Source organism: Leuresthes tenuis, unplaced genomic scaffold (assembly GCF_036924035.1).
Source record: "Leuresthes tenuis unplaced genomic scaffold, fLeuTen1.0.hap1 SCAF_6, whole genome shotgun sequence".
NCBI classification, from domain to species: domain Eukaryota; kingdom Metazoa; phylum Chordata; class Actinopteri; order Atheriniformes; family Atherinopsidae; genus Leuresthes; species Leuresthes tenuis.
This window is the reverse complement of record NW_027325360.1, coordinates 7,848,828-7,855,412: the sequence shown is the minus strand read 5'-3', so window position 1 is coordinate 7,855,412 and position 6,585 is coordinate 7,848,828.

The following is a 6,585-nucleotide window of genomic DNA, read 5'->3' as shown; positions in this document are numbered from 1 at the left end:
AGATTGATCACACAATAAGAGATGCCTAACATATAAAGTCAGTAAAAATGAAAACATGAAGGTTTCTAAATTCTTTGCCCACATGCAGCCAGACTGAGTCTGGTCAGCACACTATTCAGAGCTCAGCCTTGCCTTGATTTGCTCTCCTGTCCACGATGCACTCAGACTTTGCAGCAGAGTATAATTAGTCATCTGATCTCCCTGCCTCTACCCCACCCCCTGTATATTACAGGTTTCATATCATTACCTCCTGATTAAAGGCTGCTCAGCTAGCCGTCAGTGAGTCATTGTCAGATTGTTGTTTCTTCTGTCTCATCTCCATTATTCCTCCGTCTCCCATTTTTTTACTCCTCTCCTCCCTCTCTTCACTTTGAGCTCTAATCATAAAAAGGGTCCAAAAATCAAAGGATTAATTCAGCGTCACTGGTTTAAAGCAATTAACTGCTGTTCCAGCTAATCCCCAGAGTTATGTCTCAAATCCAGAAATTGGCCACTGGAGATGTGCAGCTCTGCCCACATGGCGTGTTTTTTGCCTGCCGAATGACGCTGAAAGGGACGCTCTTTACTTCGAGAAGAAAAAAAATAGTGATTTTCAAACTCTTTGGCGAGAGAAGGTTCTTTTTTTTTAAACTCTGGATAATTAGGAGGTTTATCTTTGCATTTCTATGCCTCCTCCAGTCATTTTTTTTACCAGCACAGATAGTTAATCCGACACATTCATTGGGCATAATTAAAATAAGAGCTCAATTTATTCAACCTAAAGCAAGCCAATTTGCAAAAGTTATTGGCTATTACAAATTTGGCTTCAGTTTTTTTTTTTTTTACAGCCGTTTCTCAAGAGAAATCATGCTTTACATTTTGTTAAGCGCCCCATATCCCTGATTTTCCACACTGTGATTAATTTTGTCACAGCTCATAGAGAAGTTGAATCATTTATCTGGTGTTTAATATTTTAATGAATGCTTTATGCTCTTGAGAAGATTTATTGTGGCATCGCTGGCTGCATATGACATTAATGTATAAAGTAGCACAGGCTGCTGCTTCGGCAGGATTAGGGTAGACTTTTCTCAGGCGATTTTGCGGTGCAGTAATCACTTAAGGGCACCAGGGGGAGCAATGACACTACGGATAAAAGCACCTCAAAGGCAACAAGACAGATCGTAAATTGGTTGTACCATGTGGGGAAACCTTTGCAACCTGTTTTATCAACAAACAAGGTGACTTTTATGCAAAACCTTGCTTTTGCTAGCTTTGTCATGTTCATGAACCAAACTTCAAAAACAACACCACTACCATACATCCATAAGTGACTTCCCCAAGTCTTCATAATTTCACTCTCAGGTATTAGCAGTAACTGCAGCAGCAGAAACCAATTTCTTCGATTAACTGCAGTAAAATGTTTAAAAAAAGTCCAAAAGTCCACGCTGTCATAAACAAAGCAATGTTACCGCAACCCTGGAGAGATTGTATGAAGGAGATTGTACAACAGAAAGTAGGGTAAGCAAAAATAACAGCGACTGCTCAAAATGTTCCCCACTCATTAGCCATGTGGTGACAGGCCTAAAGTCAGCAAATCTATTTTTATTTAGCATCTTTTCCATTTCTTATCTCGCCTCTTTGTGGTTTTAGGAGCATTGTAAGGAACTGTAAAGTGTGAGCGGAATGTGCTGTCAATATGAGACCAAAGACCATGTTATAAAACTTTATCATGGACCTTTCATCGGTGCTTTACTCAGACTGTGAAAGGTATGATCACACCATTACCACCATTCAGTTACTGATTACATTGCTTCTCTCAGCATCTCAGCAGGTTGTGCAGGTTGTCACTGGTCATGAGAGTGTGCAAAAAACAATATTTGGCCTAAACTTTGACGATGGACAGTTGATTGTCCTAAATGTAACACTATTATCATATTTTAAAGGTCGTTACCTTTGTAAGTTGCTACGATTTCTTCATGCAGCCGAATGCTTACAAAGAGATACGAAACACAGCAGATCTAAACTCAACAAATTCATCCAGTCGCCCACATATATTTCAGCACTAGACATACGAAAAACCTAGATGATTTTAGCTAAGTGTTAAATGATATATTTTAGAACAGAAATCCAATATCGGCATTGCCAAAACAGCCCTCACAAGTTGCAAAACCTCAGGCTCATTGAGCAGCGACGTCTGAGAGTAGAGGTAATCTGAATCTAAACCTTCAATTGTTTTTCAGATGTGGAGTTTCCAGTTTAGAAATATCTCAAGCTAAATATTACACCCATCCTTTTTCAGCTCACAGGTTTTACTGGTTTGCTGTCCTCTTTTCCAGTTTGCAAACTGGCCCCAAGCCTGCAGATACATCCCTGTTTTAACTGGTAGAACTACTGCTGCACTTGAACTCCTCAACAATACCTGTAATTAATAAGCAACAGTGTATGACCTGGTTTTTGTATTTTCTGAGTGTGAGTTGTCTCATTGGAACCATTTTAGTCACTGATCCTGTTGGAACAATTTATCTGCATCCATCCATATGCGTCCAGCCATAGCAGAAATAAGGCTGGTTGAATCCGTCATGAATCTGCTTTTTGCTGGAGTGAGAGCAGGATTTAAAGGAAGCGAGACAAATATGTCATCTATCAGACAGGTTTATGATGCAAGTGAGAGGTCAAAACACTGTTTCCTCCAAGCTTCCATTGGAGCAGTTTGGTTTATTTATATAGGGCCATTAACAGCTAAATTAATATCATTGCACTTTACAGAGAAAGTAATAGTATGAAGTAATTAAGTAGAAGTAAGTAAATAAGTTAAATACAAGTCCAATTACTGTAAATACAATCTATTAACTGATACACTGCTGCAGCCTGGGTTTGACATGAAATCCCCTCAGCTTTAAATATACTCACAGAGTTACTGGCCGGTTTGTAATGGACTTTTTTGATCTGGGCATAATGCCCAACCTTAATGTTTTGCAGCATAATGAACAACAATGAAAACAGAGGTGATTTTTATATCAAAATGGTGGAATGTGTGTTACATAATATCAACCCCGTAAATTGTCTTCTATGCACTTTAAAACCAGAACTTAGAAAATAACAAGTACAGCTGGCCTGGTGCAGCTGCATCATCAAGTGCGTGCTGACAGATGAGGCTTGTGAATGATCGGGGGTTTGGCACACAATTTATTTATTTATCGAAGAATTTGTGTTTTTTGTCATATAGATATGTTGCTGCATCGTGCGACGGTGTTGGTTCGATTTAGATGTCATCACACTGGAGAGCAGATCAACCACAACGGAGCTAACACAACAAAAATGTGTCACCGCCTTAGTACGTTTAATGCTTATCTTATGTGCTGTGGAGCTCAAAACACAGTGCATACAAGTATGAGTTCACAGGAACAACTGCAAATATTTTCACGGCCTCTGTGTCCCGTACACTCAGCTGTCCTGCAGAGCCCTCATCAACCACCAGTCATATAATCAGTTACAAGGCTTCCATACAGCAGGAGCTTAGAGCCGCTGCAGAGGGTTCAGAACCAGTACTTTATACAGCATCTTTTAAAATGTTACCTTAAAAAGATAAACATGTTCTATTTAGTTGGGTGTTCTTGGTTGTAAGGAAGCAACTAAGGGATCATTATGCTTACATTCCTAAGGTTTTCATGCAAATGATCTTGTTATGGACTTTAACACACTCTCTGCTTTACTCTGACTGGACAGGACTCTGCAGAGCTTTAGAACTGGTGAATGAAGACGTGGGCAGGTTGACATTTGAGCATTCATTGATCTCTATTTACTGAATAAGGAAGAACCTATACGTGCCATATTAATTCCAGCATAATTTTTTCTGCAGTAAAATGAGTTGTTAGGGGATTAAAAACTGTTGAAGTGAGACTTCAATACTGCCAACAGAAGCTTTGAAATGAATATTAATCAATGTGAATTGTAAGAGTTATTCAAGTTTTTTTCTGTATTTTGCATCCCAAGACAGGCTGAACAATGGTTTCCAGAAGCATCAAGCCTCTTGATACATGACCGATGTCCACCGTCCTCCACACCATGTGACCTTGATCATGTGAGAGACAGAGGCCCTAGACTGTAGCAACAAAAAAATAAGAGCAGCAACAATATGTGGCATCGGCCTGGTGAACGCATTGTTGAATGTGGAATATGTTTGGAGGAAGTGGAGACCACAGAATGAGACCAAAGTTCTGTTTGCACATGCGGTAGGCCCACATGGTGGCACATAATCATATTTTCATACAGCATTGCATAGTTACCTGTGGATCTGACATTCTTGCTTTTTTTCAGTTAGGCTGTCCTCTTTTCTGGGTATGTGTGCAGAGCAGAAGACCCTGAGGGTCCAACCTTAGCTCTTTCTGAAAGTCATGTCATGGCTATGTCTGCCTGAGGTGTGTAAGGTCATCTAAAAACACGAATGGAAGTACAAGTAGTCTCTGAAAATGTGGAATAAATTTTTAGGACTATAAAGGCTTAGTTGCAGATGTTGTCTCACATGATGTTGTTCTGCAGCCTCCACTCATCATACAAAAGTTGATCTTGACCTGTCCTGAAATGTCTGCAAAAAAAAGGTTGTTGTAGTTCAGGGGCATAGCTCGTGTTTCATTTTGCAACCAGAATCCTGTTGATCCAAAAAGTTCTAAATGTTTTTAAAATGTGTAAAATGCACGCACTGCTTGCCAAACAGAGAACAGCCTCTTTCTTTTTGAGGTCTTATCATTATTTGTTTTTAAAGGTCTGGTTGCTTTTCGAGGAGTTCTCTAATCTTTTCCAAACTGAAGCCCAAAATTAGACTCTTGGTTACTCCCACCAACCTATCAATTAGGGATCAGCAACAAGACTACCAGACTCATAACCCTCTGGGCACGCCTTTACTAGTCTGGAATGAGAGCTCAAACATCCTCACCAGACTCCAGAGTGGATTTCTGGAGCTATAATGGCAGGAAGCCAGTTGATTAATGGCACTCCATGACAGTACAGATGGTTTACTGATTTAGAGGTTCAGCATGGAGAGATGAGCACCAGCAATGTTCTTTCTGTGTTCATTTTCAGGGCAGCTTAGTCTCCCAGAACGGGTCGAAGTAATCACACAGGACTGGTTTAGATGTTTGTCTTGCTGGCTATCAGATGTATAGAATGTGTTTGGTGGAAAGTTCGTATCACAGCTTTTGTTTGCTTTTTTATGTGTGTGTGTTCATGCTTACTTTTGAAGTTTTATCTTCAGAAACTTCTCTTCAGGATCTCTTTCATCATAAGGGTCCTGTGATCTCCACTGAAGATCACATTTCTGTTTTCTTCATCTTTTGAAGTAAAAAACATATTTACCTATATTTCTTCTTAACTTTCACTTACTGTCTGTGTTTGCTTCTGTTCAAACTGTTCCATTACCCTTACTTTTTGTCAGACTGCTATGAAACATGTGAACCAGATGTCCAGGGATGACTATGTAGAGTCAGCCACCCCCGTAACACCACTATGACCTCGTGCACCTGGAGAACCACACTTGCGAACACCTGGAAGGACAAACACAGGCTGGGACAGAGGGGTATAAACATACTCGCATACACACACAAAGGTTTTTAAATGAAATGTAAGCCTGGGGGGAACATTTTCTGACACGAGGATAAGAAGTAATGGTAAGAGTGAAGGCAAGCGTTACGTTTAAACAGCGTGTTCATTCAACATGTTTCAGTAAGCCTCTTGTAGCACATTCAGTTATTTTTTGCATCACACTTCCTACTACCAATTTCTCTGGTACTATGTGAAGAAGAAGTTCCTATTCCTGTTTACTAACCAGTTCTATTCTAAACAGACCAGTAGAATTATTGCCAAATGTGTAACCGACAGCACACCCACATCTTCCTGTTTGTAAAAACTCTCGCTAAGCAAAGGTCTTTCGGACTCAAGTTTTAACCGTCAAATGCCCTGAAAAGGATCCTTGTGACTGGTCGTATCCCCGTCACAACACAAGCCTTAAATACACACACCACTTATATACACATAAGTATGTAAACGTAGGTGGATAAGTGATCCAATGTCTCCCTACTAAGTGCTTGTATCTAAGCCTGCCCTGCCCGCTCATATGTGTCATGACTATATGGCCTCTATTAGCATTTCAATGTGATTGTACTTCTTTGAATAGTTTTGGTGAAGTTCTTTTAAAAATAAGAGCGCTTTGTTTGTCTGATTAACACTCTCGATTAAAACAATCACACAGAAACGACGTGAGTGTCCAGTAACTTCTAGTCCAGGATCCCTTAATGATGAGATGTCCTGTTTTGTTTCTTATTTCTTTTTTTTCTCCCCGTGTGAGAGAGGAGAGGGAAAATTCCCTTCAGAGTGTGTGTGTGTGTGTGTGTGTGTGCGTGTGTGTGTGTGTGTGTGTGTGTGTGTGTGTGTGTATGTGTGTGTGTGTGCGGAGAAGGTTTCTGGTCAGGAAGAGGAGGGGTGAGATTTGGGAATTAAGGCAACAGCAAGCCAGCACACATTTCTAGAATGCCACACAGTCTGAGCTCAGCCAACCCCCACAGCCTTCACTCTGCCCTAAGCTGGGGATGGGGGCGTATCAAGGAAAACCTG